The 14,485-nt window shown below is 41.7% G+C and overlaps 1 protein-coding gene across 2 annotated transcripts in view; it reads right to left on the reverse strand.

The window, feature by feature from the left end:
- The window catches only part of SPECC1 (sperm antigen with calponin homology and coiled-coil domains 1), a 316,918-nt gene that overhangs the window by 294,262 nt on the left and 8,171 nt on the right, over window positions 1-14,485 (reverse strand). The window contains exon 2 of one of the 2 annotated variants that reach the window (XM_030923260.1): window positions 286-434. The exons of the other annotated variant lie outside the window; for it this stretch is intronic. The gene's annotated coding sequence lies outside the window, so the exon portion shown is untranslated. The remainder of the gene's footprint in view (window positions 1-285; window positions 435-14,485) is intronic. 2 annotated transcript variants of the gene reach the window in all.

A 14,485-nucleotide genomic window follows, 5' to 3' on the forward strand; every position in this document is an offset into this window, starting at 1 on the left:
GTAATATTAATAGACGTGATACAAAAATACCACAAAAAGGGGAGAAGAGAATAGAACTACATAGGAATAACATTTCTATATCTAACTAGAATTAAATTATAAATCTGAAGTAGATTCTGGTAAGTTAAGATATACATGTTAAACCCTAGATAGTAAAAAGTAACCCACATAAACACAATGAAAAAATAAATAAAAGAATTAAAATGTTTGTATTAGTTTCCTCAGGCTACAGTAACAAACTACCACAAATTGAATGGCTTAAGAGAACAGAAATGTATTTTCTACCAGTTCTGGAGGCTAAAAGCCTGCAATCAAGGTGAGTCCAGGGCCATGCTCCCTGTGAAGGCTCTAGGAAAGAATCCTCCCTTGTCTCTTCCAGCTTCCAGTGGTTCTCAGGAACCCTAAGTGCTCCTTGGCTTGTAGCTGCATCATTCCTAGCAACCAGAAAGAAGGAAACAATAAAGATTATAGCAAAAAATAATGAAATCAAAAGTAGAAAAACAATAGAAAAAATAAATAAAACCAAAAGCTAGTTCTTTGAAAAAATCAACCAAGTTAACAAACCTTTTAGCTAGACTGACAAAAAAGAGAGAAGACTCAAATTACTAGAATCAGAAATGAAAGAGGGGACATTACTAATGAGGGATTAGAAAACAATACTACACACAAATGTTGTGCCAACAGATTAGAAAACTTAGATGAAACGGACAGGTTCCTAAGAACACATCAACTACCAAAATTTACTCAAGAAGAAAGAGATCATTTGAATGAGCTATAACAAGGGAAGAGACTGAATTGGCCATCAAGAAACTACCCACAAAGAAAATCCCAGACCCAGAAGATTTCACTGTGAAATTATTTCAAACTTATAAATATAAATTAACATCAGTTCTTCACAAACTCCTCCAAAAAAAAGAACAGATCTCTATTCACAGGTGATACGACCTTATAGAAAATCCTAAGGAAACTACTAAGACACTATGATAACTGATAAACAAGTTCAGCAAGGTTGCAGGGAGGGAGGAGGGAATACTTCCCAACTCATTTATGAGACCAGTTATTACCCTGATACCTCAATCAGGCAAAGATATCACAAGAAAAGAAAACTACTCACAGGTGTCTCTTCTGAATATGGATATGAAAATCCCCAACAAAATACTAGCAAAACAATTTCAGCAACATGTGAAAAGAATTGTATACCATGACCATATGGGATTTATTCAAGGAATGAAAGGTTGGCTTAAAAGTTTAATATCTGGGCCAGGCGCGGTGGCTCACGCTTGTAATCCCAGCACTTTGGGAGGCCGAGGCGGGCGGATCACAAGGTCAGGAGGTCGAGACCATCCTGGCTAACACAGTGAAACCCCGTCTCTACTAAAAATACAAAAAATTAGCCGGGCGAGGTGGCGGGCGCCTGTAGTCCCAGCTACTCGGGAGGCTGAGGCAGGAGAATGGCGTGAACCCAGGAGGTGGAGCTTGCAGTGAGCCGAGATCGCGCCACTGCACTCCAGCCTGGGCGACAGAGCGAGACTCCGTCTCAAAAAAAAAAAAAGTTTAATATCTGAAAGTCAACTGTTAATATCAGTAGTATAAAAGTCATATGATCATCTCAATAGACATAGAAAGAGCATTTGACAAAATCCACCACCCTTTCGTGATAGGAATAGAAGGGAACTTCTTCAAACTGATAAAGGGAAAGTACTAAAGACCCACAGCTAACATCATACTTCATGGTAAAAGACAGGATGTTTTACCCCTAAGATGAGGAAGAAGACAAGGATGTCTGCTCTGCCACTTCTATTAAACATTGTACTGGAGCTTCTATTCTAATGCATATTATTCTATTTTAAGGCATATTAAAACCATAATTAGGGTAATTAGGCAACAAAAGGAAAGAAAAGCCATCCAGATTGGAAATAATAAACAAAACTGTCTCTATTCACAGGTGATACCATCTTATATTTAGAAAATCCTAAGGAAACTACTAAGACACTATGATAACTAATAAATAAGTTCAGCAAGGTTGCAGGATAGAAAACAAATATACAAAAACCTATTATATTTCTATACACTTGCAGTGAACCCAAAAATGAGATTAAGAAAATAATTCCATTTACAATAACATCAAAAAGAATAAAAGCACTCAAAAATAAATTTATCCAAATAAGTGCAAAACTTATACTCTAGAAGCTATGAAACACTGTTAAAAGAAATTAAAGGTTTAAATAAATGAAAAACTATCCCATGTTCGTGGATCAAAATGCTTAGCATTGGCAATGCTCTCCAAATTGATCTATAAATTCAACAAAATCCTTATCAAAATCCCAGATGAGGCTGGGGGCGGTGGCTCATGCCTGTAATCCCAGCTCTTTGGGAGGCCGAGGTGGGCAGATTACCTGAGGTCGAGAGTTCGAGACCAGTCTGACCAACATGAAGAAACCCTATCTCTACTAAAAACACAAAATTAGCCCGCAGTGGTGGCACATGCCTATAATCCCAGCTACTCGGGAAGCTGAGGCAGGAGAATCACTTGAACCCAGGAGGCAGAGGTTGCAGTGAGCTAAGATTGTGCCATTGCACTCCAGCCTGGGCAACAAGAGCAAAATTCCATCTCAAAAAAAAAAAAAAAAAAAAAAAAAAACAGATGACTTCATTGTTGAAATTGAAAAGATTATTCTAAAATTCACATGGAATTGCAAGGCCTTCAGAGTAGCCAAAACAAACTTGAAAAACAAGAACAAAATATAGGATGACTCACTTGCCAATTTCAAATGTTACAGCACAGCAACAGTAATCAAGACAGCATGGTACTGGCACAAAGCCGCATACATACATACATACATACATACACGTCAATGGAATAGAATTGAGAGTACAGAAACAAGCCTAAACATCTATGGTAAGTGCTTTTCTATTTTTTTTCTTTCTTTCTTTCTTTTTTTTTGTAGATTTAGAATCTCACTATGTTGCCCAGGCTGGTCTTGAATTTTGAATTTCTGGGCTCAAGCAATCCTCCCACTTTGGCCTCCCAAAGTACTGGGATAACAGGCATGAGCCACCACATCCAGCCCAAATGATTTTCAGAAAGGTCAACAAGATCATTCTTTTCAACAAATAGGTCTGGGGTAATCAGATAGCCACATTTAAAAAAAAATGAAGTTGGACCCTCCATCACACCATATGCAAAAATTCATTCAAAAATGAGCTGATGACTTAAACATAAGAGTTAAGACTGTAAAACTCTTAGAAGGAAACATAGGGGTAAATCTTAAAAACATTAGGTTTGACAAAGAATTCTTAGACATGACACCAAAAGCATGAGCAACTAAGGTAAAAATGGGTAAATTGTACCTACCAAATGAAAAATTTTTGTGCTTGAAAGGACACCATCTGCCGGGCGTGGTGGCTCAAGCCTGTAATCCCAGCACTTTGGGAGGCCGAGACGGGCGGATCACGAGGTCAGGAGATCGAGACTATCCTGGCTAACATGGTGAAACCCCCGTCTCGTCTCTACTAAAAAATACAAAAAACTAGCTGGGCGAGGTGGCGGGCGCCTGTAGTCCCAGCTACCCGGAAGTCTGAGGCAGGAGAATGGCGTAAACCCGGGAGGCGGAGCTTGCAGTGAGCTGAGATCCGGCCACTGCACACTCCAGCCTGGGTGACAGAGCCACACTCCGTCTCAAAAAAAAAAAAAAAAAAAGAAAGGACACCATCAAGAAATGGAAAGCCAAAATAGCCAAAGCAATATTAAGCAAAAAGAACAAAGCTGGAGGCATCACACTACCTGACTTCAAAGCAACAGTAACCAAAACAGCATGGTACTAATAGAAAACTGACACATAGACCAACGGAACAGAATAAAGAACCCAAAAATAAATCCACATATTTATAGTCAACTGATTTTTGACAAAGGCATCAAGAACACACTTTGGGGAAATGACACCCCTTCAATAAATGGTACTAGGAAAACTGGACATTCATACGCAGAGGAGTAAAACTAGACCACTATCTCTCACCATATACAAAAATTAACTCAGATTGAATTAAAGACTTGAATGTAAGATCTAAAACTATAAAACTACTAGAAGAAAACATACGGGAAAACGCTTCAAGACGTTGGTCTAGGCAAATATTTTATTGCTAAAACCTCAAAAACACAGGCAACAAAAACAAAAATGGAAAAACAGGACTTTATCAAACTAAAAATCTCCTGCACAGCAAAGGAAACAATCAACAGAATGAAGAGACAACCTGTAGAATAGGAGAAAATATTTGCAAACTATTCATCCAACGAGGGACTAGTATCCAGAATACACAAGCAACTAAAATAACTCAACAGCAAAAAAGCAAATAATCTGGTTTTTATATGGGCAAAAGATCTGAATAGACATTCTCAAAGGAAGACATACAAATGTCACTATCATTTTGCCAGTACCATACTGTCTTGATTACTTATTACTGTATAAATTTTTAAATTAGGAAGCATGAGTCATCCTATACTTTGTTCTTGTTTTTCAAGTTTGTTTTGGCTGTTCTGGGAGTCTTGCAAGTATAACATAGCCAACAAGTATGAAAAAATGTTCACCATCACTAATCATCAGAGAAACAAAAATCAAAACCACTATGAGATATCCTCTCACTCCAGTTAGAATGGCTATTATCAAAAAGACCAAATATAATAGATGCTGGCAAAGATTTGGAGAAAAGGGAACTCCTACACACCATGGGTAGGGACGCAAATTGGTAAAGGCCATCGTGGAGAGTAATACTGAGGTTTTTCTTTTCTTTTTTTTTGAGACGGAGTCTCGCTCTGTCGCCCAGGCTGGAGTGCAGTGGGGGGATCTCAGCTCACTGCAAGCTCTGCCTCCCGGGTTTACGCCATTCTCCTGCCTCAGCCTCCCAAGTAGCTGGGACTACAGGCGCCCGCCACCTCGCCCGGCTAGTTTTTTGTATTTTTTAGTAGAGACGGGGTTTCGCCGTGTTAGCTAGGTTGGTCTCGATCTCCTGACCTCGCGATCCACCCGTCTCGGCCTCCCAAAGTGCTGGGATTACAGGCTTGAGCCACCGCGCCCGGCCTGAGGTTTTTCAAAAAACTGAAAATAGAACTACCATATGATCCAGCAACGCTATTACTGGGTATTTATCCAAGGGAAAGGAAGTCAGTATACTGAAGAAATGTATGCACTCCCATGTTAATTGCAACACTATTCACAACAGCCAAGATAGGGAATCAATCTAAATGTGCATCAACAGATGAATGGATAAAGAAAATGTGGCATATACACTCAATAGAATACTATTCAGCCATTAAAAAATAATGAAATCCTGTCATTCCCAGCAACATGGATGAACCTGGAGGACATTATATTTAATGAAATAAGTAAGGCACAAAAAGATAAACAGTGCATGTTCTCACTCAGACATGGGCGCTAAAAAGAAAATGGAGTCATAGAATTAGAAGGGGAGGCTTGGGAAAAGTTAATGGATAAAAATGTACAGCTATATGAGAAGAGTAAGTTTTAATGTTCTATAGTACTGTAGGGTGAGTATAGTTACCAATAATTTATTGTACACATTCAAAAAGCTAGAAGAGATTTTGGATGTTCCCAGCACAAAGGAATGATAAATGTCTGTGATGATGGATATCCTCATTACCCTGATTCAATCATTACACATTGCATACATGTATCAAATTATCACTCTGTACGTCATAAATATGTATCATTATTACACATCAACAAAAAAAGAAAAAAAGAAAATTAAAAGAAAACCCACATAATGGAAGAAAGAAAATATTTGCAAATTACATGTATCTGATAAAGATTTAATATCCATAATATATAAATAACTCCTACAACTCAAGAACAACAACAACAAAACAACCCAATTCAAAAATGGGCAAAAGTCTTGAATATACACTTATCTAAAGAAGATACACAGTTAGCCAATAAAGACATGAAAAGATGCTCAACATCACCAGTCATCAGGGAAATATAAATCAAAACCACAATGAGATACCACTTCATACCCACTAGGATAGCTAGAATAAAAAGCCAGGTAAAGATGTGAAAAAATCAGAAACTTCATTCGCTGCTGTTGGGAATGTAAAGTGATGCAGCCACTTTGGAAAACAGTCTCGCAGTTCCTCAAACTATTAAATATAGAGTTACCATATGACCCAGAAATATTCCTCCTGGGTATATAACCAAGAAAAATGAAAACATATATTCACATAAAAAACTTGTGCATGGGCATTTATAGCAACATTATTCATAACAGCAAAGGTGGTAACAACCCATATGCCCACCATCTGATGAACAGGTAAATAACATGTGGTATATCCATACACTAGAATATTATCTGCCCACGCAAGGAGTGACATCCAGCTACACGCTACAAGGATGAATCTCAGAAACCTTATGCTAAGTGAAAGAGGTCAGTCACAAATGACTACAGATTATGATTCCATGCATAGGAAATGTCCAGAATAGGGAAATCTATAGAGACAGAAAGTAGATTAGTGGTTGGGTGGGGCTGGGAGGACAGGTAGTATAGTACTTTCCCAGAGCTGCTGGAACAAAGTACCACAAACTGGGGAGCTTAAGCATAGAAATTGATTTTCTCACAGTTCTGGAGACTAGGAGTCTGAGATCAAGGTGTCAGCAGAGTTGGTTCTTTCTGAGGGCTCTGAGGCAAGGCTCTGTCCCAGGCCTCTCTCCTTGGCTTGCAGGTGGCCATCTTCTCCCTGCATCTTCACATCATCTTTTCTCTGTGTGTGCCTATGTCCAAATTTTGATTGGCTCATTCTGGGTCATGGCCCAATTGCTGTGCCCAAAGTCTACTTCCAAAAGAACGGAAGACAGAACACTGAACAGACAAAACTTATGGTCATTTTAATGTCCGCTTTTCCTATGAGATTGTGCACACACAAAAGTGGGGTTTTTATCTGCATTGAGCAAGGTTTAATAAGGAAAACAGAATTCAAGAGAAGCAGTTCAATAGAGGGAATTTAATATGGGAACTAATTACAAGGTTTAGGGCAGGACTAAAAAGCCAATTGGGATGGTGCGCCAACCCAGAGACTGGCAACAGTGGGACCCCATCTGCCACCCATGAAGCTGGAAGGATAAAGGAGGAGGGGTTAGTATCAGAGTCCACAAGCCAGTGTCAGAGTCCTTGGCTGGAGCTGGGACCGCCCTAGAGACACTGTGCAAAGCAGAAAACAAGGGGGAAAATCCCTGGCTTCTCCCTTCCTCCCACCTTTCAATCTCCCACTAGTGCTTCCTACTAACAATACTTGGCCAGAGACAGTTGACAAGGGACACTGCAAAATGAAGCTTGTAGGAATCATCTCCCTCTGAGACAGAGAAATATGGAAGGGTAGGAAATGAGTCAGAGGGTAAAGAGAAAAAACCCGGCCGGGCGCGGTGGCTCAAGCCTGTAATCCCAGCACTTTGGGAGGCCGAGACGGGCGGATCACGAGGTCAGGAGATCAAGACCATCCTGGCTCACACGGTGAAACCCCGTCTCTACTAAAAATACAAAAAACTAGCCGGGCGACCTGGCGGGCGCCTGTAGTCCCAGCTACTCGGGAGGCTGAGGCAGGAGAATGGCGTGAACCCGGGAGGCGGAGCTTGCAGTGAGCTGAGATCCGGCCACTGCACTCCAGCCTGGGCAACAGAGCGAGACTCCGTCTCAAAAAAAAAAAAAAAAAAAAAAAAAAAAAAAAAAAAAAGAGAAAAAACCCTAAGTACTGTCTTCTTTATCTTTGTATCTCCAGTGCCTAATCTGTCTCTCAAAAAAGGCAATCAATTGAGAGAAACTGAAAATTCCAATTGAAATGCAAGAATGGAGAATTACTGAACTAGAAGGAAGAGAACATTTTATTCCACATAGAGTAAACAAGAATGGATTCACAAAGGACATGATGAATGAAAAGTTATAGAAATAATGGGCAAAGATTTGCCAGAGAAATTTAAAAGTAGTAAAGTCAGCCATGCTGTACAATCTGAAGGCACAATGCATGAAAGTCTTTCAAGAAATGACAAGATTTAAAGTCAAATTCTAAGTGCTTTTCCAGAATCTCTCAAGACGATTATATAGCTACCCCATTTTGTTAAACTAATAAAACGGAAACCTATTAAACTTTCTCCTCATATTAAACTAACATATGCCCTGATAGCAAATGATTCTGGAATTCCTAGAGTAAAATCTACTTGGTCAAAGTTTATTGCTCTTTTAATATTCTGCTGACCTCCTTTTGCTATTTTATTTAAGATATTTGTATACATATCACATGTAAATTTGGTCTATAATTTACATTTTGGGGCTTATACTGTTCTCTTTTTATTCATTTTTTGAAGATTTCTAAACCCCAGTATCCATATACTGCTCTTTATCAGGGTTATTTTAACTTTGTAAAATTAGCTGAGATGCTTTCCATGTTTCTGCTTATTTTCTGACACATTTGAATAGCATAGGAGTTATCACCATCAACCTTAGATTATTTAAGCATTCACGATTCCGTGCGCGGATTTTTTATTCAGTCTCTGTCTTGTCATTCCTGCTATCAGCACAGAACCCAATCCCAACTTTCCAGCTATATTGAGCTAAACTCTCACCTCACGGAATTTGCAGATGAAGTTCAAAAGGACCTTTGCCTTTTCCTGCCTCACCCTCTTCCCCCTTCATTTAGACATCACCTTCTTCTAGAAAGTCTTACCTGACATGCTCTGCTCCCAATCTCTGCTGCCCAATTATTCTGTGCTCTCCCGTGTCCTGGCCTGCCATCCTCTTTAGTAACTGCCTGCTCCCTCATCTGTCTCCCCACCCAGACATTAAGCTGAACAGACTGGATTTGTGTCTTGTCCATCACTATAATCTCAGCACCTAGTACCTAGTAGGTACTTACCATGTATTCATTAGCAGAATGTTATGTATAACCTTGCACCTTAAAAACAAGAGAAGGAAGACAAAATTAAGTCTAAGACTATGGTTTAGAACATGGATCAGCAAACTACAGTCTGCAGTCCAAATCCAGACCAAATGAAGAGACCATATTCATTTACATATCGCCTATGGCAGCTTTCACACTACAGGAGCAGAGCTGAGTAGTTCCAAGGGAACGAACAGCCCTGCAAAGCCTAAAATATTTACTCTATAGCTCTTCACAGAAAAAGTTTTCAGATCCCTCGTTTAGAACTCTTGCTCACATGCAATTTCACCAAACCATGTTTTTTTGGTTTTTTTGTTTGTTTTTTGGCAAAAAGGAATGAGCTGATCCAGAAAAGGTTGAAAAGAATGAATACTGCTGAAAGAGGGTGCACACAGTCCATCAGTATTCTACTGCCATGCTAACGCCCATCCAATAGTGTCATGAGACGCAGCAGCCACTACTGTGTTCTCAACGCCGAGTCCATCCACCCCATAACCATATCCAAGCAATCTTGGGAACATCATCACCTTGCTTATTTATCCTCAAGGTATTGCCTCACATACAGCAGCAGCTGGTCATAAAGTCAAATGACACTAGTGACCAGGAGGTCAAGAGAATGAGTGAGGACAGGTAGGTAGGCAGCCCAGGCCCTAGCAACAGCAGGAACTCACCCCTCAGTCACCCTAGCCAGGACTGAAATACCTTTCACTTTTTCAAGAGAGACTAGGAATCTGGATTTTTATGTGAAATATCTTGATTCCTGGATGTTGTCAACAGACATGTCAAAAGGTAAAACTAAAGAAGTTCATGAGGCAGATTGACTATTCAGGTTATAGAATTAAGGATTTTTATCCAACACAGGTACCAACCAAAAAGCTGACATATAACATGTCGGGAAAAACTATGTGCACCATGAAAACATCAACAAGGGGCTAATGTCTAAAACAGTCTAATCAGAGATTCCAGGTGAAACACGGGGAAAGAATATGCACAGGCAACTTATGTCAACGGAAACTCAAAAAGATAACAAGCATATATAAAGGCATTCTCAAGTTCAGTAGTAATCAAAGAGATACAAATAAAAAGAGGGAAACTGCTGCCAGGCACGGTGGCTCACGCCTGTAATCCCAGCACTTTGGGAGGCCAAGGCAGGCGGATCACGAGGTCAGAAGATCGAGACCATCCTGGCTAACACAGTGAAACCCTGTTTCTACTAAAAATACAAAAAATTAGCCGGGCGTGGTGGCAGGTGCCTGTAGTCCCAGCTACTTGGGAGGCTGAGGCAGGAGAATGGCGTGAACCTGGGAGGTGGAGCTTGCAGTGAGCCGAGACCACACCACTGCACTCCAGCCTGGGCAACAGAGCAAGACTCTGTCTCAAAAAATAATAAATAAATAAATAGAGGGAGACTGCTGAAGTCTAGAAAGCTGAATGATACCAAGTGCATGCGAAGATCAGGGCCTTGGGAATCCTTGTGTGCTGCTGGGGAAGGTAGTGGTGCAGCCACCCTTGAGAGCAATCTGGCAGTACTTGGTTATATTAAGTACAGGCACACACCACGACCAGGCAGTCCTATTCCTGGGTCTAAATCCCAAAGGATCCTCACACAAGTCCATAAGGAAACATGTTCTAGAGGTTCATTCAGCATTACTGGGGTGGGAATCAACCTGGGTGTCTATCTCCAGGAGACGTGATGGGCAAAATGTGGTGGACACTAAGACCAGAGTCACCGAGTAACAGGAATGGATGGTGAGTGACAATGCTAAGAAACAGAAAAAAGGCTAGAACATGACACCATTCATGTAAATTAAAAAGATATGCACACAGACCGGGCGTGGTGGCTCACACCTGTAATCCCAGCACTTTGGGAGGCCAAGGCGGGTAGATCATGAGGTCAGGAGTTCAAGACCAGCCTGACCGATATGGTGAAACCCCGTCTCTACTAAAAATACAAAAATTAGCTGGGCGTGGTGGCAGGTGCCTGTAATCTCAGCTACTCGGGAGGCTGAGGCAGGAGAATCACTTGAACCTGGGCAGCAGAGGTTGCAGTGAGCCAAGGTCACGCCACTGCACTCAAGCCTGGGTGACAGAGTGAGACTCTGTCTTAAAAAAAATATATATATATGCAAACAAAACAGTATACACATGACCTCTGAATAGCACAGGTTTGAACTGCCTGTGTCCAATTATATGTGGATTTTCTTACACTTCTGTTACCCCTGAGACAGCAAGACCAACCCCTCTTCTTATTCCTCCCCCTCAGCCTACTCAACAGAAAGATGACAAGGATGAAGACCTTTATGATAATCCAATTCCAAGGAACTAATGAAAAGTACATTTTCTCTTCCTGATGATTTTCTTAATAAGATTTTTCTTATCTCTACCTTACATTATTGTAAGAATACGGTATATAATACACATCACACACAAAATAAATGTTAATTGACTGTTTATGCTATGGGTGAGGCTTCCAGTCAAAGTAGGCTGTCAGTAGTTAAGTTTTGGGAGAGTCAAAGTTTATACACAGATTTTCAACTGTGCAGGGAACCAGTTCCCCTAACCCCCTCATTGTTCACGGGTCAACTGTATATACACAAAAGCATTATATGAACCTCATTAGAATAGCTGTCTATGGGGAGAAGAGAATGAGAGTGGGATAAAATGGAATGAGTAAAATGAACCAACAAATGCATGAACAAGCAAAACAACAGAGGGCCTTGCATGGGCCAGTGATGATAAAGGGCTAAGAATGAGAATATAATTAATTCAATTCCTCACACCTAAGGTCTAAAACCAAGGAAAGGGAGGGCTGGGCACGGTGGCTCACGCCTGTAATCCCAGCACTTTGGGAGGCTGAGGCAGGCAGATCACGAGGTTAAGAGTTTAAGACCAGCCTGGCCAACACAGTGAAACCTAGTCTCTACAAAAAATACAAAAATTACCCAGGTGTGGTGACACATGCCTGTAGTCCCAGCTACTTGGGAAGCTGAGGCAGGAGAATCGCTTGAACCAGGGAGGCGGAGGTTGCAGGGAGCCAAGATCACACCATAGCACTCCAGCCTGGGTAACAGAGTGTGACTCCGTCTCAAAAAAAAATTAAAAAACAGCGAAAGGGAAGAAACTAGATACAGGCTGACTAGATACAGCCTTTAGAGTTAGAAAAGATGATTTGACAGTCTAAGCCCACACTCAGGTTGAATGAAATTGAAAAGCCTTTCAAACTAAAACATTTAATTACACCATCTGCTGCAGACAGAACTCAGACAACTCAAACAGGTAATGTCAGCTTGGTGTTTTATATCACCACCCTCAACACAGAATAAAAATCAGCTGCATGTGAAGCAGTGACTAGAATGAAGAAGAGGCTGCTTCCTACTTCCTTCTAGCGGTTCTTTCCAAAAACATTAATAGGCACCAACTCTATGCATGTCGCCCTGCAGGGAGGCATGGGGTATATAACTATGACTTACTGTTCATTCCTCAAGGAATTCCCAATCTTGTGGAAGATTATACACAATAAGGCAACAAAAACTATCCAATAAAATCGCGGAAGAGAAGCTAGTGATGAACGGCCCTGTGAGCAGAGCCGATGGCAGTTTGGGGAAGAGAGACCAACACCACCGACTGGGGTGATCAGGGTGGCTCTGTGGGAAAGCTAGAAGGGAAGTGGCAGATCTCTGTGCGGGATGATGGGCCACTGCCATTTGTAAGTGGCTAATTAAAGACCAGTTAAGAGAAAAAGAATTTTGAATGGTTGAGTAGTCCCTCCGTGCTCTGTCACTGACACCCTCTCAAGGCTGTTGAGCATGTGCCATGCTATGGCTTTATCCAACATCAGGAAATGTTCGCTACTGACAGTTCCACCTTAACACAAATGTGTTCTTTCTTCAGAGAGGGTGAAAAATTCATGACCATCTGGCTGGGAGAAGTAATTTCTAGGTACAGTGTCCATCCTTTTCTGAGGAACACAAGAGGAAAATATTGCAGAAAAGAGTTAACATAGCAGGCCTAAGACCGCTTTTTTGCAAGAAAGGAGAGAGAGAAAAAGAAAGGGTCTTGCTATGAAAGCAAGCAAGCAAGCAAGCAAGCAAGCAAGAAAGAAAGAAAGAAAGAAAGAAAGAAAGAGAAAGAGAGAGAGAGAAAGAAAGACAGAAAGAGAAAGAAAGAAAGAAAGAGAGAAAGAGAGAGAGAGAGGAAGGAAGGGAGGAAGGAAGGAAGGAAGGAAGGAAGGAAGGAAGGAAGGAGGGAGGGAAGGAAGGAAGGGAAAAGAAAGAAAAGGAAGGAAGGGAAGCGAAAAGAAAGGAAGGAAGGAAGGGAAAGGAAAGGAAGGAGGGAAGGAAGGAAGGAAGGGAGGGAGGAAGGGAGGAAGGGAGGAAGGGAGGAAGGGAAAGGAAAGGAAGGAAAGGAAAGGAAAGGAAAGGAAGGAGGGAAGGAGGGAAGGAAGGAAGGAAGGAAGGAGGGAGGGAAGGAAGGAAGGGAAAAGAAAGAAAAGGAAGGAAGGGAAGCGAAAGGAAAGGAAGGAAGGAAGGGAAAGGAAAGGAAGGAGGGAAGGAAGGAAGGAAGGGAGGGAGGGAGGGAGGAAGGGAGGAAGGGAGGAAGGGAAAGGAAAGGAAGGAAGGGAAAGGAAAGGAAAGGAAGGAGGGAAGGAGGGAAGGAGGGAAGGAAGGAAGGAAGGAAGGAAGGAAGGAAGGAAGGGAGGGAGGGAGGGAGGGAGGGAGGGAGGAAGGGTCTTGCTATGTTGGTCAGGTGGTCTCAAATTCCTGGCTTCAAGAGATCCTCCTACCTTGGCCTCCCACAGTGTTGGGATTATAGACATAAACCATTGTGCCTAGCCCAAGACTGTTATTCTTAAAAAGTCTCATAAAAAGCATGGTTAACCCTTGGCTGGCATCCAGGAACTTAGATTTCAGAAGGGTTCCCACCATCCAAGCTGGAAAGAGGGACTCACTGTGCCTAAGTTATTGTGTGGTTTATGCTGAACTCCTGCTTTTCTTCAGGGAGTGCGGAATGTGGTATGTGCTGGGCAGAGTGGGGCCGGTATGACCAGCCCTCCAAAAAAATCCTGGGTATTGGGTCTCTAGTGAGTTTCCCTGGTAGACAGCATTTCTCATGCATTGTCACAGCTCCTTCCTGGGGGAGTTAGGCACATCCTCTGTGACTGCACTGGGAGAGGATGCTTGGAAGCTTGTGCCTAGCTTCCTTTGGACTTGACCCCATGCACCTTTCCCTTGCCTTTCCCTTTGCTGATTCTGCTTTGTATCCTTTCACTGTAATAAATTACAGCCATGAGTATACCACATGCTGAGTCTTCCAAGTGAACCACCAGATCTGAGCATATTCCTGGGGGCCCCCAACACAGAAATAAATTATAAAAGAAAGGACTGAGCATGGTGGCCCATGCCCGTGCTTTGGGAGGCCGAGGCAGGAGGACCACTTAAGCCCAAAAGTTAAAGTTACAGTGAGCTACGATTGTGCCAATGCACTCCAGCCTGGGAGACACAGCAAGACCCTGTCTCCAAAATAATAAACTAAACACATACTTCTGCCTTC

Source organism: Rhinopithecus roxellana, chromosome 19, assembly GCF_007565055.1.
Source record: "Rhinopithecus roxellana isolate Shanxi Qingling chromosome 19, ASM756505v1, whole genome shotgun sequence".
Taxonomy (NCBI): Eukaryota; Metazoa; Chordata; class Mammalia; order Primates; family Cercopithecidae; genus Rhinopithecus; species Rhinopithecus roxellana.